The following is a 25,521-nucleotide window of genomic DNA, read 5'->3' on the forward strand; positions in this document are numbered from 1 at the left end:
TTAATGTTAGAATCTGAAAATTAGAAATACTTCAGATGCCATGATTGTTCTAAGCAGCACAGGAATGGTTATGTAGTTAATCTGTTGCTGCTTTCCCATTTATTAGAATTACTTTGTTTCTCTTTGGTGTAACTGTGTTTTTTTGTGTGAGAAATATTGATAGAAAGCTTTATCCTGTATGCATCCATTCTCTGATACAGTTAGGAGAATTTGTGTGCATTTTAATGGGTTATCAAATCTAATTCACATTTCTTCCCCCCACTCTGACTGCCAATTCCCATAACTGATTTGAAAATGAGCCAGAGGGTCATTCATTTTATGGAAACACTGTTAGTATTTGCAGCCATTGCCAAGTAGGCAGACTTAGCTCATGCCCAGGACACCCAACCTCTAACCTCACATATATTATTATGAAAGACATGGATGAAGAATTACATAGCTTCTGAATGACTATCTCTAAAGTCATCTCATTGTCCAGTCTCCTAAAAATATGCATGGGGGAAGGGAGGGAAAGGTAACAGTTTATTCTACATTAAAAGCAAATATCTTATTTATACAGTGAATAGTTACACTAGTTACTATTAGTTCAAAATATATAATTTATAATAATTCAAAATCTAATGGACTGAGTTAGACAAAATTCAGCAACACTTTTTCATGTAGCTGTTGATAAAAATAGGATCGGCAACATAATCGCCAACGTCCGAGGATGGATAGGGCACAAGAAGAAGAAAAATAGGTGCACTAATTATAGCTGTTTACTCTTAAGGTTAAATGAGGCAAAGTAAAATGCAGAGGAATTTTAATGGAATTAAAAAAAATGTTTTGGAAGAGGGTGAAAAGGGCTAAGCAAGAAGCTTTCAGCAGTGGATGTGGGTAAAGTAATTTTGAATGAAACTGGAATGGGGGGGACATGCTTTGGAGGATCTTACAGGTCTGCTGCTTTGGGATATGAATGGGCAGGTCCTGTTTTATGCAGGCTCAGTTATGGTATTGACTGAGAAGCCAAATGTTCTGCAGCAATTGTGAGATAGATTTATGATGCAATGAGGTATAGAGATCTGAAAATTAATGTATTAGTGACCAAGTTTGATGAATTTGACATGGACAAAAAACTGTAAGTTATAAACAAATAAGAGCCAATTTGTTGTAGTGGTAAAGGTGCTGACCTAGAAACCAGGAGATGACTTCTAGTCCTGCCTTAGCCATAAAGGCCTGCTGGGTGATATGCTCCCTGTGAATATTTACTAAAATGGAAATAGGAAGAGCAATTTTAAGACATCAAATCGAAGCAGAAATGTAGTATATGTGATAATCAAGTGCAGCTAAAAATTTTACTGTCTGCATTAAAAAAAGAGAAAGAAATATAAAAAAAGAAGAGGGAACAGGTTAAGAAGATGAAGAATACTAAGAAATCAATTTTATGTGATCATATGACAAGTTGAAGAACAAAAGGGAATTTATAGACAATATATTAGTATATGGATGTAATAGAAGATGATTTACAAAATGATTTACAAATGTGGTATGGATGATTTACAAGCATAGAAAAGTATGGAAAGGTGTGCAGGTTGATAGTGATATAAATTAGATTTAACTAGGTTTCCCTTTTACACATTTCATGTTTTAACTTCATTTACATATGGCTAGCTTATTATGGGTTAGTGTTACAGAATACATCCAAAATCTGGGATTCATGACTCCTGTCCATCTGAAACTTGGTAAATTTTATGAAACATTTGATGACATAAAAAGGATCATAAAACAGTTTATGACATAAAACAAAATGTCATAAAGTATTTCCTATACTGATATTTGAGCTGCACACTTCAACATGGGCCATTTTCAAGGGAGATGCATCCCTGAATGTATTTCCAATTTTTCCAATGGAGGCAGTACATTGCAAGCTCTGTCATTGTTGAAGGCATTAAGGAATCTGATAAGGAAATGCCTCTGAAAGGATGACCCATCAGATCACAGGTCTCTAGTATTTACTTATATTCAGATTTTTATTTTCCCTTTAAAACAGGAACTTGAACAGTGTGCCTAGTATCCATTCCTTTTTACCTTCACATAGACAGCTATTTGAATTATACCAGATTGAGAGATTTTGAGTACTAAATGTCATAATTAAGTGGTCCAGATTTTGCATAATTCCCCAAAAGAGAGTAGCTTTCTTTGGTACATGGTAGAAAAAAAAGCTTGGGCATTGTTTCAGAGGAGACTGGACAATATTATCTTTGAGGGAAGGGGGCTGCATAATTTTCTGTAGAAGACATAATACTTATCTGCTTTGGGGAAAGATACACTCCCTTCTTCCATGACAATATGAAAACAATTATGTTTTCAGAATGGCTTACAGTGTCATACTACTTATGATAATAGATGAATATGATATTCAAAGTAATTGGAAAAAAAAAGAAAACATGAGTTGGGGGAATTTTAGATCAGTCATACAGAGCTATTCAGCTTCTTCAAAAGCAAAACCTAGTGAGATTAATTGATTTGCTTCTAAACATTAGGTATGGAATTGCATACATTTACTTGACAGAATTATATGCATATATTGCTTGAAGAAATAGGGAAAACTGAAAGCTTAATTAAGTCACTTGACAAAGAGAATAGCCGTCAGATAAATTTGAATTTATTATTTATTTATATTTATGTATTGTTCCTCCTAACTCTCAGAGGTTTACAATATAACCAAATTAAAATCAGTTAAATCAGAATATGGCACTGAAAATTATAACCCACTTTGGTATCTGTTATCCAAACCTATTCCATCAAATAAATTAAAGCTTTGCAGAAAAATTCTTTCCAAAACACCATTGAGGAAGGTATTGTCTTAGTTTGTGGGGACAGACTATGCTATAGAAATGTAGCCATGATGAAAAAAAATTGTCTTCTGTCTCCCCCAGACCAAATCTCATGTAATGGGAACCCTATATTTCTGTACTGTGGGACAGAAGACTATATGGAGAAGGCAGACCTGGAGACTTGTGGGTACTGAAACACGAAAAGGCTTTATACATTAAAATCAACATTTTAAATTGTCCCGAGAAGCTAATTGGGAGCCAATGCAGTGCCCACAATATTGATGGTATATGGCTATAAAGTAAGGTGACCAGATGTCCCGCTTTTGGCGGGACAGTCACGATTTCTAACAATTTGTCCCATGTCCCGCGGCGTTTTTAAAAAGTTCCGATTTTTCGGGCGGGCGAGCTCTGATGTGGACGAAAGAAAGCACTTTAATCAGTGGGGTGCGTGCTGGGAGGAATCTCTCCTCTCCTCCCTGCACGCACCCCACTGATTAAAGTGCTTTCTTTCTCCCGCCCAAGCTCTGATGCGGACGAAAGAAAGCACTTTAATCAGTGGGGTGCGTGCTGGGAGGAATCTCTCCTCTCCTCCCTGCACGCACCCCACTGATTAAAGTGCTTTCTTTCTCCTGCCCAAGCTCTGATGCAGGCGAAAGAAAAGTGCTTTCTTCCCTTCCCCCCAGCTCTGATGTGGGCGAAAGAAAAATGCTTTCTCCCCCCCCCCAGCTCTGATGCGGGGGAAATAAAAGTGTTTCCCCCCCCCCAGCTCTGATGCGGGCGAAAGAAAAGTGCTTTCTTTCGCCCGCTTCAGAACTCGTGCGGTCAAAAGAAAGAGCTTCACCCCACTGATTAAAGTAATTTCTCCCCCCCCCCCAGCTCTGATGTGGGCAAAATAAAAGTGCTTTCTTTCGCCTGCATCAGAGCTCGGGCAGGTGAAAGAAAGAGCTTCACCCCACTGATTAAAGTAATTTCTTTCCCCCGCCCGAGCTATGATGCGGGCGAAAGAAAAGTGCTTTCTTTTGCCCGCATCAGAGCTCAGGCGGGGGAAAGAAAGAGCTTCACCCTACTGATTAAAGTAATTTCTTTCACCCGCAGGCCCCAACAATGCTGTCCAGATTAAGATCTCTTGAATTAGATTCCGGATGATGCGGCGGGCAGCGCGGATTGCAGTAGGGATGGCTGCCGATTGCAGCCCGATTGCGCCAGGGGCTGTGCTGGCGGGGATGGGCAGGGTGATGGGACTTGGAGTCCTATGATCTTGGCGAGTGGGGATTCCTGCAATGGGATTTGGAGTCCTAAGACACTGGCCATTGGGGGCTGCTGCGATGGGATTTGGAGTCCGATGCCCCTGGCGATTGGGGGTTCCTGCAAGGAGATGCGGGAACGAGGGGAGGGGTCTGCACAAGCCCCCTGACCCCCTTTTTTAGAAGAGCCAGAAGCATTAGGGGAGGGGGCTTTGCACATCCCCCCTCCCCCGAAGCCCAGCACCTGCTTACAGCAGCCCCAGATCGCCAGTGGCATCAGATTCCAGCTCCCATCCCAGCCCTCTGCACATGCTCAGAGGCCAGGGTGACGCTTGCAAAGGAGAGATGCGAGAGGCGCTGGGATTGGTTAGAATCTGATGAAGGTTGGCTTTGGAAAGGTTGGGGGGAGGACAAGTGAAAGTGAAAGCCCCAGAGAGTGACGCAACCAAGAAGAGTTTTGCAGTGTTCCACGGCCTTCCCCCCTCGGGAAAGGAGGGTTGGGATCACAGGCACCTGACTCTATTCGCTTTGGGTGTGCATCATAATGTTGTAAGCCGCCTGGAGTTACCTGCATGTGAGGTGGGCTGCCCTATGCATTTGCGTGTGTGCGCTGGAAAGAGAGAGAGTGAAAAAGAGAGGGAGAAATAATTATATTAATTAGATAGATCAGTGTTTCTCCACCTTGGAGACTTGAAAGTGTGTGGACTTCAAATCCCAGAATTCTGGGAGTTGAAGTCCACATACTTTCAAGTCTTCAAGGTGGAGAAACACTGAGATAGATGATAATGAGATGAGGGAGGGAGAGGGAGAGAGGGAGAGAGGGAGAGAGGGAGAGGGAGGGAGGGAGGGAGGGAGGGAGAGAGGGAGAGAGAGAGAGAGAGAGAGAGAGAGAGAGAGAGAGAGAGAGAGAGAGAGAGAGAGACCATAACTACATAGACAGGTAGGCAGGCAGATAGACGGATGGATAGAGAGAAAGAGAGAGAGATAAGTAGGCAGGCAGATAGACAGATGGAGAGAGAGGGGGGGAAAGAGGGAGAGGGATACCATAACTAGATAGACAGATAGGCAGGCAGATAGACAGAGAGATGGATGGATGGATAGAGAGAGAGAGGATATGTATAATTAAGGTGACCAGACATCCCTAGCGAGGCCGCGGGCTGGCAGTAACTGCCGCGGCCTAGCTCCCCCCCCCCCACTGGTCAATGGTGTCCCTCTTTACCAATCTGAAAATCTGGTCACCTTACTATAAAGTACAGGTGGGCAACTATGGCTCCTTTACTACTTGCGGACTTCAACTCCCAGAATTCCTGAGCCAGTATGTAAAGGAGCCATACTTGCCCATCCTTTTATAAAGGCTCTCCTTTGTTGGCTAGATGACTGCTATATATTCCACGAATATAAGCTTCTTGATACTTCAAGGGCAGCCCCTTGTATAATGCAGTGTTATTTTGTCAAAACATGAGGATTTTGATGGGCATTCAGACAGGGATATTCTAAGCAATAGTTGTTACTCTCCCTGCTTTATTGAAATATATTTTAATAACCATGAAAAAAAGAAAATGTATGTGTTTTATGAGGGAACACATTTTCTACTTGTTAATTTTCCAACTGTTATTCTATTGAAATTAATGATATTTTAATTATTGTAGAATAATGTTAGCTTTACTCCAGTCCCATTTTTTATCCCAATGTTTCTTTCTTATTTTTTTTCCTTAAGCACAATATATTTCTGCTATAAAATTTAAAAGGTAGATTCAAAGGAATGTTTCAGTACTATTACAAAGATCAAAAATATTTTATCACAACCGTTGTTTTGGATTGATGAAGTTTAGATTAATTGGACTTCATTTCCCTTTTCTATGCCACAGAGATGATTGAACTGACATTTCTGAGATTGGTAGGGGTTTTTCTACAGGTAGTGATGGTGAAATATAATATCGCCACTGCTGCCATTATCATAGAATAAATTACAGAAATATATCTTATTGAGATCAATATTTCATATGAGAGAAAACAATCTTTCATACATGCCAGTGTTAGACCATTAAGATGAGATGATGGTTGAACTGATTTAGGAAATAAGTTTAACACTAGTAGTGTTTAAACATGCAAGACAAGAATATGCATGCTACTGAAACTATAGAAGCTTCTCGGTGCTTTTCACATCACAGAATAGATTGATAATATTTCTTGTGTTCTAACTTTTGAAATGCAAAACTATATGCATTTGAAGTTCATCAAAGTACTTGTCCAACATAATATCTGTGCTGATTGGTGGCATTCCTGCTTCTCCCCACAATGCAATGGTGCTTTCTAGCCAACTTTATATTGTTGAGCGAGTGAAGTTCATCAGTTCTGCTCCTGCTCCAAAGGAAATGCAATGAAGTTTCCCTTGCTGAATTCCTGCAAGGCCTGGGGCAGGTGGCTCCATAAAGAACTGTTGCCTCAACCCTTTCCCAGTTCATAGGATGTAAAGGCAACATGCTATCCTGCTTCCATTCTGTCACTATTTTCTGCTCTGCTCTTTCCCCTATTCCAGGGGTGTCAAACTCATGGCCCAGATGTGTCACATACTGGCCATGCCCACCCCTGGTTTAGCAAAGGGGGGGGAATCATGATATGTCATATGACATTGCAAGTTTGATACCAATGCTCTATCCCCTTCCATCCCACTAACAGTTTAAAAGAAAAAGAAAAAGCAAGGGCCCTTTACACTTGTTTGCTGGGATCTCAGTTTCTACAAAGAACACTGCAAAGCGGCCTGTTTTTCATAATTAATTCATCTGGAACATTAGCAACACTGTCCTTGGCTTTGCCATGCATTAAGTAACAAATTAGTGGGACACAGTGGCTCAGTTTTAAGACACTGAGCTTGTCGATCAGAAAGGTTGGCAGTTCAACGGTTCGAATCCTTAGTGGCACATAATGGAGTGAGCTCCCATTACTTGTCCCAACTTCTGCCAATCTAGCAGTTTGAAAGCACATAGAAATGCAAGTAGAAAAATAGGGACCACCTTTGGTGGGACTGTAACAGTGTTCCATGTGCCTTTAGCATTTAATCATGCCGGCCAGATGACCACAGAGATGTCTTTGGACAGTGCTGGCTCTTCGGCTTTGAAACGGAGCTGAGCACCACCCCTAGAGTCTGGAATGACTAGCACATATGTGCGAGGGGAACCTTTACCTTTACCTTAAATAAAAAATTATTTTTTTTATTTTTATCCAACTTTTATAATAACTCAAGGCAGTGAACACAACTAATACTCAACCTACTTTCCTCACAGGTGTAGAGCCTGATATCCACTAAACCAAACTGGACATATATTATATTTATTTTATTTAATAAATTGGATATATAATGTAGCTCTATTTTGAGAGGAAAGTATTCAAAGCAGTTTGTGGAATAAACACACACACACACACAAACAAAACATGGGTGTAAACTAAAAATAAATGCAGTAAAAGAAATCCAAAAGCCCCAATAAATTAAAACACAAATATAAGCTCTTTAAAGTCGTGGCAGAAAAATGTATTAAAAGTAGAATGAGAATGGGTCAAATCCAATTCCCAAGAGTGTACAATCCATAGCGTGGAACCAATAGAAGAGGAAAATCCTCTTTCCCATGCTATATCTCTGGACAAATTCTCAGCAGCTTTCCTCAGAAGGATTTAATTGCTGGGTTACTATAGAATGCAAGGGAAAAGAAGAAAGTATTGACTGATTTTCTGATTAGTTCTGATCTCATGAGTGAGTGAATCCCAGAGATAGTCTGTGCCAGATAATTTCTTGACCCTAAATATAATGATGTACTCTAACTGATAAAGCAGTAGAAAAAAATGTTTAGATTTATCAGTTTCTTACCATTAATGAGCAAACACGGTGTTTGTAACTTAATTGGCTTAGAGCAATGTTTATATATAAACCACAGCTTATGCTTAGCATGTTTTAGGATTTCAGCCAATAGTTTAATGGCCAATGTCATTGTTTAAATTATATATGACTTAGTGTGATGGATAAACCCAACCACCAATTAAAGTAGCCAAATCTTACACATTTGTACATTGTTTTGGTTTCTCTGTGCTACCCCTCTCCCACACCCACAGGGAGGGAGGGAGGGAGGGAGGGAGGGGAAGGGAGAGAGAGAGAGAGAGAGAGAGAGAGAGAGAGAGAGAGAGAGAGAGAGAGAGAGAGAGAGAGACTTAAATAATAACCAACACAACCTTTTTCTTCTAATGCTTTTTTTTTTTACTAAGCCCAGAAAATAATCTCATTAGTTTTCTAAGCAATATCTAAACATTTAGTCTCCAGAAAACAGACGCCTTTTCCTCTAGCACTAGAGCCATGATGGGATGGGCTTCCATTTACAAATGTAATTTAATCTCATGGGAAATTAATCTTGTTAAAATATTGTCAGGTTAATTGAAATTGATTTGTGATTTACTAAACACAGTATTTGCTAATCAAATATCAGGCTTAGAAGCTTTGGTGGTTTCAGAGATTCCTATTAGTTTTACACTAAATGTAATCAGCGAGTCAAATATATGGACAGATAAATGCACTGGAACATTTTTTTTTGCTCTCTTTTTAAAATGGATAACACTTATCTGTCAATAATTTACCTTCCACAAGATGATACGCTTTGGGATAAATGAGTTAGTCATGAAGTCTGGATTACTTCTATGTGTTATTTGTCAATACCTCACATTTACTTTCCATCTGCTTAATTATTTCTCTAATGTGTTGCTTCAGGCTATTGGAAACTATCTTCACAAAGGCATACATGGATTATTATGTTCTGGATATCCTTGATAAAAGGGAGAAAAATAGGCATTTGATACCCCCCACCCCCAAATGAAGCATCATAGTCTGAAATGTGTTTTTTGTATATGCAACTAAAAATTGTTTTCCTTCTTACTATTACTATTGCTCATTTTTTTTTAAAAAAATATTATTTTTACCTGTATTTAATACTTACATTGCTCTTATTTATAGATAAAAGTTTTCCTTACAGTTACTAGATGAAGATGAAATTTCCAATAAAAGAGACTATTTGTAGCTCAAGATTGAATGGTGGGGTCCTTTGTGCTCTCTGAACTTGGCGGTTTTCTTGCAGACATTTCATTACCAAGACAGGTAACACCATCAGTGCACAGGACATGATGCATCAATGATGATAATGTCATCTAGTTTGGCAGTGAAATGTCTGCAAGAAAACCACCAAACTCAGAAAGTACCAAAGACCTCACTGAACTGGAAGTGCCTGGATAAAGGATCAAATTCCTGTTTCACATATCTATACTTTTATTTATTTATTTATTTATTTATTTATTTATTTATTTATTTATTTATTTATTCAGCTTTTTAATAAAATCCAGCAACTAAGTATAGAGAGGTGTGTGAATGAAACCATTTTTAGCTAATTAGTTCTATTTTGAAAAAAACAAACATGAATTTCAAATGTTTTAAAACAATGAGGTAGTAACTTAAAGACTAGAACATGTATAATGAGATAAACTTATGAATATATTTGTTAGTGTTCAAGTTCCATAAGATATTTCTATGTTTTTCTATAATAAACTGAGAATGATTTTCTTCTGGATGCTAATGTGTAAGGTGTTAACGTAAGTGAAAAACACAACTTTTCTGTTACAGATTGCATTTTATGTCCTTGTGGTTAAATGTGCATAATTATTAAAACGTGTCTGAAATTTCTCGTTACAGAAAGCTCTTCTTTACAGACTATGGGAATGTGGCTAAAATTGAGAGGTGTGACATGGATGGCATGAACAGAACAAGGATAGTAATATCTAAAATAGAGCAGCCGACGGCTCTTACACTTGACCTTGTCAGCAAATACGTGTACTGGGTAGATGACTATCTTGACTTTATAGGAATGGTTGACTACCAAGGACATAACAGGCAAACTATCATTGAAGGCCAACTGGTAAGTATCATAGGTATTTATTTTATAAATAATGTCATAAATAATATGCCTAAAACCATTACCATCTGAAATGTATGCATTTGTGTGTATTTGTGTGTGATGTATATGTTAGTGTGTGTATATCTATGTGCAGGTATGTGTGTATATATGCTGTATGTGTATGTGTGTGTGTGTGTGTGTGTACACACACACACACACACACACACATACAATATATTTAGTATATAAATATACTGTATATGTGAATGCATGTACATACACACCCTTACACACTGAAAACACATCAGCCTCTCCTCTCCCCTTCCCTCTTCAGGCTTGCCCCACAGAATGGTATCGGACCTGGGTACTTGAGAGACCGCCTCCTGCCAGTCACCTCCCAAAGACCTATCAAATCCCACAGATTAGGCCTCCTCCGAATTCCATCTGCTGGCCAATGTCGGCTGGCGACTCCTCGGGGGAGGGCCTTCTCTGTGGCTGCTCTGGCCCTCTGGAACGATCTCCCCGTGGAGATCTGGACCCTCACTACCCTCCCGGCCTTCCGCAAAGCAGTTAAGATCCGGCAGGCCTGGGGCTGTTGAACTATCCAGCCCCACTCGAGGTTATGGCTGTTGTAGTATTTTAAACTGTTGTTTTTTATTTTATTTTTTGTATCCCCTCCCTTTTTATTGTGAGCCGCCCTGAGTCCCTCGGGAATAGGGCGGCATACAAACTTAATAAATTGAATTGAATTGAATTGAATCCTCTCCTCTCCCCTTCCCTCTTCAGGCTTGCCCCACAGAATCCTCTCCTCTCCCCTTCTCTCCCTCAGGTTTGGCCCACAGAAGCCTCTCCTATCCTATACCCTTATCTCTCTCAGACTTGGCACACAGAAGCCTCTCCTATCCTATCCCCCACACAAATGTATAAATGTTCATATGGTAATATGGTCAGACCAGAATAGAGCTGGAAGGAACCTTGAAGGTCTTTTAGTCAAACAGGAAAGCCTATAGCATTTCAGGTAGGTGGCTGATCCAGTGATGGAAGCATTATTATATGAGCACTCTGTCAAGTTCATAGATTAAATTTTATTTCCACTTGTGCTAGGCCATAGTGAATTTTTGTCTGTTAATATTGCCTGTTAAACTCTGTTGTGCTTTCAACTTTCTGAAAGTATGTGAAAATCTAAATGGTGTTCACCATCACTACAGATATTCCATTAATTAATAATGCACATTTTTAAACTACACCAAGATTGTACATATCCAAAATACAGTACATTATTCATTATTCTCTCTCTCTCTCTCTCTCTCTCCTCTCTCTCTCTCTCTCTCTCCTCTCTCTCTCTCTCTCTCTCTCTCTCTCTCTCTCTCTCTCTCTCTTTGTTTCTCTCCCCTCCCCTTCTCCATCTCCATCTCTGTCCCTTTCTATATACAATTTTGGGTTTTTGTTTTTTTTTCAAATATGGAAAGATCCTTCAAGGAAACACCATTTTAAAAAAGCCCTATCATGTCAAATTAATAATGAAGCTTCTTTTTCTGTATTATAGTCAAAATAGCATTGCTTAACTTCAAGAGGGACGTGGTCAATCAGCTCATGGACAAGCATGCTAATGAAAACAGATTCACTCACTTTCTATTTTCTCTGGGTTAGAATTTAAATGAGTAGAGGCTCAATATTCAAATAAATTAAATTGTTCCGAGAAGATAGAATAGATAGAATAGATTCAGATAAGAGAAACAAAGATGACCAGGAGATTAGAAACTTAGCTATTTGAAGAAAGATAAAGGCAACTGGATATAATTACACTTGGAAATGTTTGATTGGTGATTTGTATCAGTTTCCAAGTTCCTGAAGAATCATCAAAATGGAAGAAAACCATATCTAATCCATAGTGGTCTGCAGAATACTAGTTTTAAATTAACAGGAATAGGATTTTCAGTTTAATATCAAGAAAATTAGTCACCACCTACTACAATGCTCTCCACACAGGGCAGCCCTTGAACAGCATCCAAGAAGCTGCCACTGGTTCACAATGCAGCAGCACATCCAACTTTGGGCGCACTTGAGCAACACTACTTCTGCATGGGCTGCACTGGCTCTCAGTTGCTTTTTTGGTGTAATTCAATATGCTGGTTCTCACCTTTAAATAGCACAGGGCCAGGTGATTTGCCTGTTCTAATAGGTTATATAGGATAATGGACTCCAGGTCCCTAGTGTAGCTATGTGGCAGGTCAATGGAAGTACATCTCTTTGGTGGCCACCCCAACCCCATTGGAACAGTCTGCCCAACTGCCCCTTGTGAGGTCTATGAAGACCTGGCTGTTCCCCATGCACTGGACTAGGGTGATGTTTCAGCTGTTGGTCAACAGACCTATGTGGCTTGTTTTTAACTATGCTTCTTATGGATTATTGTGAGCCACTTAGAATCACCATATGAGATGGGCAGCCATAAATGTCCTGTAAATACATAAAATGCTGTAAATAAAACGTTATAGTATTAAAAATGTTGACAATAAAAGCAACTGGTGAAAGAGAGGAAATGAAAGCAACTGATGAAGGAAAAGATGAACACTGGAACACTACAAATGTCCAGGCAGATCATACACAATCAACTATCAAGGGTGACCTAAATGGGATATTAAACAATCATATGATTTGAGGTTTGGAATACTTCTATCTGCAAATTAAATTAAACATATAGCTGGACCCTGAACTGCTTTCATTTCCCATTTGAATTCATTTTGGGGGTAAGCAAGATTATCAATGCTCAGGAAAGAAATGGTAAATAATAATCCTTGCCCTATCATATCTATCCACCAGTATTTCATCTTGATTTTCAACATCTCAATTGTTCCTGTTTGAGGTTCTGATCAACTTTATCCAACCCCACCTTTTTTCTTTCACCTGTTTCCACCTGTTGTTTTCTTCATCTAATTGTTTTGTAATTTGATTGTCATTCATTTTCTCTATTTGATCAAGTCATGTAATCATACCCTTCATTCAGATTACTTGCTATTATATCTGATCTATATTCACCATTTCCCATTAATTATTGATCTTTTGCTTGTTTTACCACCTCCACTTCTTAAATAATTATTTCCAACTGCATTTAACTTCCTTGTATTTTTCTCTTGTTACATCCAACTCTCACTTCATCTGAGCAGAATAGGAAAAAGTATCCCACATTCACTTAGATCATTTGGATTTTTAGCCAACAATATTGACAAAAGTACTTGGACATTCACATTATTGCTCTTAAGCATCACACTTCTAAAATTTCCATATAGAACTACACACATATCCATACCCCTTAACCCACATAACTCTTACATTAACACAAGCACTTCTTACACATTTGTTCATAAATACATGAAACAATGAAAGGAACAGTAGACATCCTTATTTATGTCCTGCTCAATAATGAAATTTTCACTAAACATTTCATTTATTATTATGCATCCTTTTATTTCCATATATACCGCTAGTTGCCAGCCATTCAGTAACTAAGCTTCAATATCATAGTCACACAAAATATTCCCTAATTAAAACTATTCACTTCATTATACTTTTTTTTGTAAATCAGTGGACATAGAACAAATTTCTATTACATTCATAAAGTTCTCAATGATCTTCTGATGAATAAACATCCAATCCGCATATCCCTAATTGGCATAAAATTGTGCAATACTTCTCAAATTTAGCTCATTGTATCTCTATATACTTTCAATCAGAATATTGCTACTTTTCCACTCTTTTCAAAACATAATTGTCAATTTGCATTCTTGCAGTCTGGATTGGAAACACTTAGAACAAAAAAATGAAAATTCAAGATTTCTGGCTAGTAGTATTTATTATAAGAATGGCATTCTCAGTCCAAAGCTTCTTAAAATAAATGTACATTGTTCAAATGAAAAGAAAGCAAAGTTCATTTCTGCTTTCTGTCTTAATGAGTTTCTCATTAGCCAATAGTTACGTTCAACTTACAACTTCCATTATTAATCTCTATGTATAGTTTTGGATTACTATTCAAGTAAAAGAAACTGATAAAATTGCATAATTACACACACACACACACTCATGTCTATATATATATGTCTGTGGTTTTTTCCTCTCAGGTTACTCGTCTATATGGTTTAGCAGTATTTGAAGACTATTTGTATGCAACAAATTCAGACAACTTCAGTGTCATACAAATTAACAGATTTAATAGCAGAGATACGAAGTTCTTAACGAGACTTGAAAATGCTAAAGATATCCTTGTTTACCACAAGAGAATACAGACAACAGGTAGGCAACCACAAATCTTAATTGTAATCATTTAATACTCTATTTGCTATTTAAGATTAGGATGTTAACCTTGGGTTTAATGAAGTTCAACATATTTGCTCTTCAGCATAGATATTAATTTTACAGGGTTTGATGAAAGGATTAAATCACAATGGTTCATCCAGTTTTATATTCATAATATTACATATGTCTTGGTGACTGAGTGAATTACAGATTCTTTCATTTCTTCAACAAGCTTTTAACTTCATATGTTCATATATATTACAATTGAAATAAAGATTTGAGTTTCAAACTAGATATTTATTATTATGGTAGGTTATATAATCAATCAGATATTTACACTTGGATTGGTATTTTTATCCACTAACTTAGTCTTTCCCAAGTACCTGGGATAGGCAAATGTTGTTGCTTGATAGTGTTAAAGGTATCATCACAGGATGTAAGTCATTCTAAATAAAGCTTTTTGCAATTGAGTGATAATGATTTTGTTGGTACCAATGGTATTCGTGTGGTATTCCGTTTTAAGTGTCCCCAAGGCACCTATTATTATTGGTGCTACCTTTGCTTTCTTTTGCCACAGTCATTCTATTTCTACTTTCAGATTTTTGTATTTTGTGATTTATTATCTCCAGTTCTTTCTTCTATTCTCCTATCTCCAGGCATTGCTGCATCCACTATACACTTCTTTGTCTTTCTTAACGACAGTTGTTAAGTCTGGAGTGTGATGTGGCAGATGTTTGTCTCTTTGAATCCTTAGGTCCCAGGGCACTTTAGCTTCCTCATGTTCTATTATTTTATCTATTTTGTGCTCCCACCAGTTCTAGCTTGTGGGCAGGTATATTTGTTGCAGATATTGAATGTACTATTGTTGGTATTTTGTCATGCCGTTGCTTGTAGTCAGATCTTCTTGCAGCAGCTAACTAGGTCTACCATTTCTTCAGATTCTTTGCAGAGGTGATATTTGCTGCCTGTTGCTATCTTGTTAATTCTGGCTCGGTATTATATTTCTGCATGCAATCTATATAGCAATTTCTTAAGGGGAGATACTTTGAAGTTTTTCAGTATTTTGTGAGAAAGTAAATAATGGGGCTTTCACCTATTGCTTTTTTCTTTTTTAGGAATACTAACATTACAAAAAGTTAAAGAAAAGTGTCACTGATTTCATCTGATAGAGTTACGAGTGATTTTGCATGACAGTTTTTGTACCACAAAGAGGTGTATACAGCACAGAACTCATCTAGAATTTTTATTTAATAATTCAGATTTCCATTAGACTACTATTATATAATTTGATACTACTTAAATTTTGGCAAATTCGGCAAATTGATTAATAATGGGCACATAAATATATCCAATAAGATGACTGACTCAGAGTCTCTTTATTTTAGAATATCCCCAATAGTTGAAAATAAACTTTACAAAATTAAATTAATAGCAATAATGAGACACTTACACAGCTTTTAATTATATTTTCCATGGTTACAAGTTTGCAAATGTAGCATGCTGCTAAGGATAAATATGTAGCTTTTCAAAAATTACCTCTTCAATGACCACTAGATCTTTTCACTCCTGCCTCCTGCCACATCAATGCTAAATTATTTTGAGCAGAAATGGAGAAAATGTCAGAACAGAAATAAGTTTCACTGATCATAAAGAAATGGAGAATAAATGTACTGTTATTTTCATGAAATATTTACTATAACTTACTAACCTCAAAAGGGCTCTATGTTGTGTAACTTTCAATAAGAAAACACAAAGAAATGTACACACACACATAAAAAGAATTGCTGTGAATAATTAGATGTGAATAATTGCACAAGAATGATGAATGACTGGTAAATACGGCATTTTTATGCAGAAGGTGGTTTTGTTACAAAGCATTACATTATCCAATTAGAGAAAAAGCAAGTGAGCAGTGAAAAATATGCATATGCATATTCACATATGTACGTGCACATAGGTAACTTAGGCTAGACTAGGCTAGGCTAGACTTGGCTAAGAGATAATATGAGATGAGATGAGATGAGATAAGGTAAGATTTATTGAAACATTTATTTCAAAGTCGCTGGATGCCTGTTTTAACAACACAGGGCACTTGCTGAGCATAAAAGAGGGGGGAAATCTTGTGGCGTAATTAAAAATTCATTTAAAATTACATTTAACATTTAGAGAGATAGCTATGAAATATTTGACCAGTATTGCTTAATTTTTATTGTGTTTTGATTATGGAACCAACATCTAAATGAAAATAGGAGAGAAGAAAGTACACTGACCTTGCCTCTTTTAAATCATTTGGATTTACAAGATATTTGAAAATACACACTCATCTGGACATGATTTGTTAGCCCTTCTGAGGATTCTTAAGCCCTACCTCATAATCCTCCTTTGCTCTTTCACATCTCCCAAGGAGAACCTGTTTATATGTACTGGGGCTGCATTCCTTTCAGAATATGAGTCTCTGTCGCAGTAAGAATGCAAGTCTTTTATTATGTATACAAAATTGTAGAATTAAAGAGATGTCAAGAAGACAGAAGGAGAGAGGGAATCAAAAAGAAAATAACTATGTCTTCTGAGGTATTAGCACTGCCAGTTATGTATTCATAGTTATCTGGAACAAAGGAAGAATAAAAGACACCACATTTAAATAATTTTGCCTAGAACAGAGCTGAACCTTTAACACACTTCTAGCTTTCGTGAATCCCAAGATTATTGTACTTTACCCAGACCTCCAACTCAGTAAGACTCAAGGCTCTGCTCACCTGTTTGGAGCCAGTTTGGCAATTTATGCATCCACTTTTTCCATGCAGAGTAAAGACAAAAAGACAAGGAAGTTCTTTTTTAAAAACCTACCTGTTGTATAGGCCAGCAACAGCCTGTGCTGTGCCATGATTGGCTGAGACACAGCACAGGCTGTGATTGGTTGATGAATTTGACAGTTAATGACAGTTGCTGTCGGGAGAGTATAAATACCATGACCGTTTGCAAGAGAATTGAATCGCTGTCATCTTGTACCTAATAAAGATCTTGCTCTCTGTTCCATGGCTCCTGCATCTTCCCTCACAATACACAAAACTACCTAAGGGTTGTAAAGCTTCCCACTCTTGATTGGCTGCTCATAAAGTCATTTTCCAGGTTTGAATTGTCACAGCCTATCATCTAAATTGACAGGTTACAGTTGATGACAGATGAAACTGACATTTTCTTTGATTCTTTCATGTCTGAAACCCATGGAATAGGTTATGCATTCATCCCCATTCGTTATATTTCTTTAGAAATTATGCTTTAGAAATTAAGATCTAAGAAATTTGTTCTCTCTATTTTGGGGGGGATATAAATTCTGAACTTACATTCATCATTCATTCTTTCACTCCATTCATTCATTCATTCATTCATTCAAAATTTATAAATTTAAATAAATTTATAAGGTCACCCACGTGACAGAAAGTGACTCTGGGAAGCCTACAGCAATCTTTTAAAGTAATAAATATAAAACAATCATTAACTGAAACCATTATGTAATTATAAAAATAATAATTATGAAAGCAGAAATAACAAAAGAGAATAATAAATAGCTGGATGATAATAATAACAGAGCCATCTCACAAGTTCACCCATCCCTTGGGGTCACCAGGCCTGAACAATGAAGCTAATTTCATCTAAGAGGGAAGAAGATTCCACAGTGTGGGCAATGTGGGAAATGTCCTGCCACGTAAAGCTCACCAAATGTTGCTCCCTCGATGAAGGAAACTGTAACATATCCATTCTGTTGGATCTGGTAGAACAGGCAGATGAAATCTGAAAGAGTCTGCCTGTCTGTCTGTCTGTCTGTCTGTCTGTCTATCTATCTATCTATCTATCTATCTATCTATCTATCTATCTATCTATCTATCTATCTATCTATCTATCTACCTACCTACCTACCTACCTACCTACCTACCTACTACCTACCCACCCACCCACCCACCCATCTATCATCTATCATCTATCATCTATCATCTATCATCTATCATCTATCATCTATCATCTATCATCTATCATCTATCATCTATCATCTATCATCTATCATCTATCATCTATCATCTATCATCTATCATCTATCATCTATCATCTATCATCTATCATCTATCATCTATCATCTATCATCTATCATCTATCATCTATCATCTATCATCTATCATCTATCATCTATCATCTATCATCTATCTAATCTATTTATTTCCTGCCTTTATTATTTTTACAAATAGCTCAAGGTGGTGAACATATACATAACCTTTCTATTTTCCCCACAACAACTTCCCTGTGAGGTAGGTTGGGCTGAGAGAGAAGAAATGGCCAAAGTCCCAAGCTCTGTAGGACTTTAAAGGTCAATAGCAGCACCTTGAATTGGACCCATAAACACACTGGCAACCATTACAGACATACATAATTGTTCATGCTGCTGCACTTTTGCAACAGTTGAAGTTTCTTAATACACTCTAAGGCAGCCCTATGTAAAGCACATTGTAGTAGTCCAATCAGGAGGTGATCGGGGCATAGGTGACTGTTAGCAGAGGTCCTTGATCCACAAATGGGCACAACTGCCACAGAATACAAAGTTATGCAAAGGCTCTCTAGCCATAGATGCTGTCTGCTCCTCCAGCAGGAGTTATGAGTCCACCCATCCCCAGATTGTGCATGTGGTCTATGTGGGTCAGTGGAATCCTATAAACCACCAAAGATGGTGTAGTCTTAGAATCAGCCCCCCCAACACCCAAAACCACTCAGTGTTGCAAGGTTTTAGTTGAATTGTTCCACATCAAGATGCTCACAGTTCTCAGATATCTGCATAGAGTTACCACAGTGTCACTTAATTCACCAAGAGCAAAGAATGTACAATTGGTTGGAACCAATTTTTTATTATTTAATTTGACTTGGAAATTACACTTCAGTTAATGTATTCTAAAGTTGTATTTGATTTTTTTAGCAGTTACACTACACTGATCAATCATACTAACTTTGTGAACAATTATACTCCAGGTTTCTTTTCACATGGATTAATCAGATGTTTCAACTCCTATTTTCAAAGCATTTGAGGTCTTTCTTATGAAGAACATTTCAATTACCTTCATCATTTTAGCCTGCTTCCCTAATTATCAATAACATTCTGCATTTTCTTTCTATCTTCTAAAGTATTATCTATCCTTTTAATTTTGTATCATTTGAGATCAACATTCTCTCTGCTTGTTGAATTGGACTAATTAAACAAAAACTTGATGAGTACCAAGTTTGGTGCCAAATTCCATTATATCTCACTTGGTATCTCTCACTGTAGTTTGGTGAGGATTATTGAGCATTGTTTTCAAGCCAGTCTACTTTAGTACTTGACATCAAGCACATACTTAATTAACATGCAAATGCTATATAGTAAGGTTGGGCACATCCTTCAAATGAGATGCTTTGTTACTCAGAGAAGCTTTGCTTCTTTTTCTAGATTCACGAAGTTGCTCTATAAGCAGCAGACATAATAGCAATAGCAGTAGACTTATATACCGCTTCATAGGCCTTTCAGGCCTCTCTAAGCGGTTTACAGAGAGTCAGCATATTGCCCCCAACAATCTGGGTCCTCATTTTACCCACCTCGGAAGGATGGAAGGCTGAGTCAACCCTGAGTCAACCCTAATGACTAATTTCACTGATGAGGACAACTGGGACCACCTTGCAAAGCATTTGTGCAACTTTGGGAAAGCCACAGGTGCTTCAATGACTTTAACAACATGGCCCTGATTCAAAGCATTTGCATAGTATTGAGCCATGGTGTTTCTAGACATTACCCACAAAGTGCAGGGAAACCAATTATGCGACCATAATAGAAGCCAAGAATTGCAATTTCACTACCAATGATTCCAATGAGCATTGTTTTTCTTTTTCCAAAACAAATGTTGTGTATGATATTCAAAGTTCTAACCTCTATATTTCTTTTCCCCCCCACCAATTCTATGCAAAGAATGGACTGAAACCCTCCCCCCTTTTTAAATTTAAGATCTAGTTTACATTTGTCCCTTATTTACAGTATGTAATAGCTATTCTTACATCAGATTGTTTCTCTTTGCCACTTTTGGAAGCAACACTTATAGATTTTTGGTCACATGTTTTACCAATGTAATTCAAGTTATATTATGTCCATAGTATTCCCTTAATCTATTAGGCATTTTTTTTAAAAAAATGACAGAACTCATTATTTATAAATCCATGCTAACCTTTAAGAAATATTACTTAGGACTGATTATTTTATCATCTCCTCTAGAATCTTCTATGCACATTGACTGGTCTATTCTTCCTTGGTACCCTTCTCTTCTATTTTTAAGAAACCTTTGTGAACCCTAATTTTTTGATATTCCAAGATTTGTCAAGAATAATGGCTAGATTTTCAGCCAAACTCATTCCGAGAGTGGTCTCATTCAGACTATGATGAATCTGCATACAGACAGGCGGTTGAACAACCAGCCTTATGGTGCAACCATCTTGAACTAAATACACTTAAAACCATAGAAATGGTGATAGATTTTAGGAGAAACCCTCCTATACTACCACCTCTTACAATACTAGACACACAGTATCAACATAGAAACCTTCACGTTTCTATGTTCTATCATATCTCAAGACTTAACCTAACATCAAAAAAGTCATCAAAAAAGCAGAATGAAGAATGTTCTTTCTGTGCCAACTCAGAAAGCTCAAACTGCTCAAGGAGCTGCTGATTCAGTTCTACAGAGGAATTATTGAGTCTGTCACCTGCACTTCTACAAATGTCTGGTTTGAACTGCAGAAAAAAACAATTGCTACCATCCTGCCTTCCACTGATGATCTGTATACGAGTCAAAAAGAGGGCTGTGAAAATATCTACAGACCCCTCACATCCTGGACATAAATTGTTTCAATTTCTACCCTCAAGACAATGCTATAGGGCAGTGCACACCAGAACAACTAAACGTAAGGACAGTTCCTCCCACAAAAAATGCTATCACTCTGCTAAACAACTCATTCCTACAACACTTTCAAATTATTTACTAAGACTGTATTACTATTATTCTTCTCAGTCTTCCTAATACCTATCTCTTCCCACTTATGACTATAACCATGTTACTTGTATATTTATAATTTATATTGTTTTATTTGTTTCCTAGTATGATTTGATTTCTTATTAGTAACCTATGATTGTCACTAAGTGTTGTATCTTATGATTCTTGATGAATGTATTTATATTTATTTGCATACACTGAGAGCATATGCACCAAAGACAAATTCCTTGTGTGTGCAACCACACTTGGCCAATAAAGAATTCTATCCTAGACTATCAGCAGTCACTTATATTATCCTTAAACTTGGTGTGTATGTGTTTTGATGTTATTATATTTAGTTAAAATATGTTTATTTTAGAAAATGTCTTGTACTAGATATGATTATTTCCATGAGGGGAAACAAATTCATACATAATTTTAAGAGTTCTAAATAATCAGTTTATCACATTAAAATAAAGTAATTTGCTTATTCAACAACTTTACTGTATTACTCAGAATATTCCTGAAATAGAAATATTTCATTACAACAGGACTGTGCAGGTTTCAGTGTTGCAAGTCTTCCTTGTTTTTAGTAGAATTACAAAATCTATCAAACAGATGAAAAATATTGATTTAGGCAGGCAATCATACACTGAGAATTAAGGTACCTGTACAGAATACTTCTGGGCACACATAGTGATCAGTGCTAGAAGCGAGATCTCAGGCCCTTTTACATAAAAAAAAATCAGTCCTTGTTTTTAACTGGTGTTGCTATGTGGCAATTGGGAATTGGAAACCTTTACCAATCTATACCACAAATTACTGGGCAATCAACCCACAGATCCTGATTAACCTTTTGTATATCCCTACTTTATAACAACCATAAAAAGGAAACATTTTCCTAATCCTTAGTGTATTGTTTGCTTGAAAATCTCTACTGTTTTCCCTTTCTTTTAAAAAGCCTCATGGATAAAACAGTATAGTTTCAAATGATCAAATTATTTTTAGTCGTAGCAGGAAGAAAACTAGTGTTTCTTTCATCCATTTCATACATACATACATACATACATACATACATACATACATACATACATACATACGAAATGAATGAAATAAACGCTAGTATATGTATGTATGTATGTATGTATGTATGTATGTGTATATGTGTATATGTGTATATGTGTATATGTGTATATGTGTATATGTGTATATGTGTATATGTGTATATGTGTATATATGTATATATGTATATATGTATATATGTATATATGTATATATGTATATATGTATATATGTATATATGTATATATGTATATATGTATATATGTATATATGTATATATGTATATATGTATAGGAGTAAGCTCCTTTTACTTGTCCCAGCTTCTGCCAACCTAGCAGTTCGAAAGCGTGTTAAAAGTACAAGTAGAAAAATAGGGACCACCTTTGGTGGGAAGATAACAATGTTCCGTGCACCTGCTGGCCACACGACCACAGAGACATCTTTAGATAGTGCTGACTCTTCAGCTTTGAAACGGAGATGAGCACCGCTCCCTAGAGTAGGGAATGACTAGCACATATGTGCGAGGAGAACCTTTACCTTAACCTATATATAAATAGTTTGTCAGATATGTCTGTCTGTCTGTCTGTCTGTCTGTCTGTCTGTCTGTCTGTCTGTCTGTCTGTCTATCTATCTATCTATCTATCTATCTATCTATCTATCTATCTATCTATCTATCTATCTATCTATCTATCTATATCTTGTAGTTCATTTCCTGTGAAATTTATAGCCCAAATCTTTATATTCAATAAACTTTGGAAGATTGGTGATAGACACTTTTAAATTGAAGTCCATAATTTATTTATTTATTTTGCATGTCACCTATCAAGTGAATCTGGGTGCCTTACAATATCATAAATAATGGAATAAAGTCATTACAGGATTAAACATCAAACCATTGAGTATTAAAAGTTAAAACATTACATTAATATTATCTAAAAAGAAGCAATGCATAGATGGGGTGTAGGTAGGTTCCTCTACTAATCTACTAGACTGAGTTGCCTCCATTGGGGCACCAAACCAGTTGGCAAAACTATGTTTTCAGGCTCTTCTGGGGCCTGATCTCACCTTGAGTGGCATGATATTTTAAAGGAAAGGAGCCACAGCAGAAAAGGCTCTTCTCCTGGACATTGCAAGCTGCCATTCCTTGGCAGATGGGATGTAGAGTATTCCCTTCTGCCAGAATGAGTGGGGTAGGCCAATCCCATAGGAGTGAGACAGTTTCTTAGATAACCTGGACCCATGACCTAAAGGACTTAAAATTTCCCTGTTCAAAAACCCATGTTCTGCTCCATTTGATTTAGTTTATCAGATCATATTTCAGCTGCTAGATTTCACTGATATTTGAATTTCTGTAATATGCGCTACAGTTTTATTTCTCTAGCTTTTTGAAACTGGGTGGTTGACACTTGTTGCCACTTTGGATTTTTGTGTGAAGTCCTAATCTAAATGTCTATGGAGATTCTCAGTCATCCAGGTCATGGTTGTCCCAAAGGTGCTTTTTCAAGCGGCAACTGGACTTTCTGGTTTTTACTTGAAGGTGTTTTGCTTCTCATCCAAGAAGCTTCAGAGCTAAAGAAGCTTATTGCATGAGAAGCAAAATGTCTTCAAAAAAACCTCCCAGAAAGTCCAGTTGCCTCTTGAAAAAGCACCTTTGGCACAGTCCTGATCTAGTTTTGTGGGATTGGACATTTGCATAGGCATTTGTTTGAAAACCCACTTTAGACCCTGTGATTTTCTTACCCTTTGGTAGTTCATTTAGTATCCATATTTTGGGGGTGGGTTGTTGTTTTTTTTGCAAGGATTTTATTTCTTGTCATGCAGCTTCCCTCTATGTCTGTAACTTTGCTGTTGACAGTCACTTCTTTCCATGAATTGGAGTAATATTCCTCACTGTAGCTGAGTAGCAGATTCTTTTAGATTATCTCTTGTCTGTAACTGAGAAGCAGAACATGGATTCTTTTCTTAGATTTTTGAAATGTTAATTCTAAGCTACAGATCTAACTATGTGTCACCAGCCAGTTCTGAATCAGACACTATTTTTTTTTTCTTTTGGTTTTCTCAGTTTTTTTTTCCAGTAATCCCATCTGAGTGTCCTCCTCCTCCTTAGATGCTACTGTTAAAACTAAGCTTTCATTTGTATTTAAATAATACTGGTCTCTGGGGATATCCTGTTTTATTTGTTAAAAGCTTTTTTTTTTACTTCTTTGGTTTTTAAATCCAAACCTTGCACCTGTTTGTTTCTATTTTTGACAGTCCAGGACTATTTCTAATTGGGTTCTACAATTTACTTCTTCTTTAGGAATATATGTTTAACTTTTCATCCAAATAATTTTAGGTGTGATATATTTGAGTTGCTCTCCAATTCTATAACTCATGTAGATTTTATTTCTAGTTTGCATTGGTAGACAGTTTACAGAGCTGTATCTGTGCTATTTTTTCTTTTCTCTCCCCCCTCCCCTCCCCAATAGTCAAATAACTCTGTATCAGCTAACCTCAGTAGGCTTGATGTTTTCTTTCTGCAACCATTTTTTTTGCTCAGGAATATAACTTAATGTGTGCATCTTCATGTTTTGTGCCTTATTATTCATGTATTTTTCAAACTCCTGGTTGCAATTTTTTTCTTCCACGCACACCTAAATCTCTTTATTTTTCTGTCAGAGTTGCTTTTTTTTGCATTAGTAAATTCATAATCTGAATTTCTCAAATAGTATAGTTTTATTTGTGAAGATATAGGTGCAAATATATACTTTGAGGGACAGTCTATTATGTTAAACCAAGTAGCTTTTACTGTTCTTCTTATAGTGCATAGGAAAACAAAGCTAAAAAAAATAAGCTCTAAGGGCTGTTTTAATTCAATCCTTAGAAAACTGTCTCTTTTGAGAAAAGAGTTACACTTCAATTCTATTTGTTTCTTGTGGTAAGAAATTTCAATCTAATTGTTAAATCCTCATCATTTTTTTTTAATTCAGAGAACATCTATATGTCCAAACCATTTTGCAGGATTGTTTTTTTATTATTATTATGCATGCATCTTCTTGGCTCTAAGTTGCATAAGTTCCAGCAATTTAGCTGCATTGTTCTTTCCTTTTAATATTAGATGATACTCTTTTGTAATGGTGGAAAGTCCATTTTTAGCAAACATTTACAATTG

The sequence above is a fragment of the Thamnophis elegans genome, chromosome 1, assembly GCF_009769535.1.
Source record: "Thamnophis elegans isolate rThaEle1 chromosome 1, rThaEle1.pri, whole genome shotgun sequence".
Classification (NCBI taxonomy): Eukaryota; Metazoa; Chordata; class Lepidosauria; order Squamata; family Colubridae; genus Thamnophis; species Thamnophis elegans.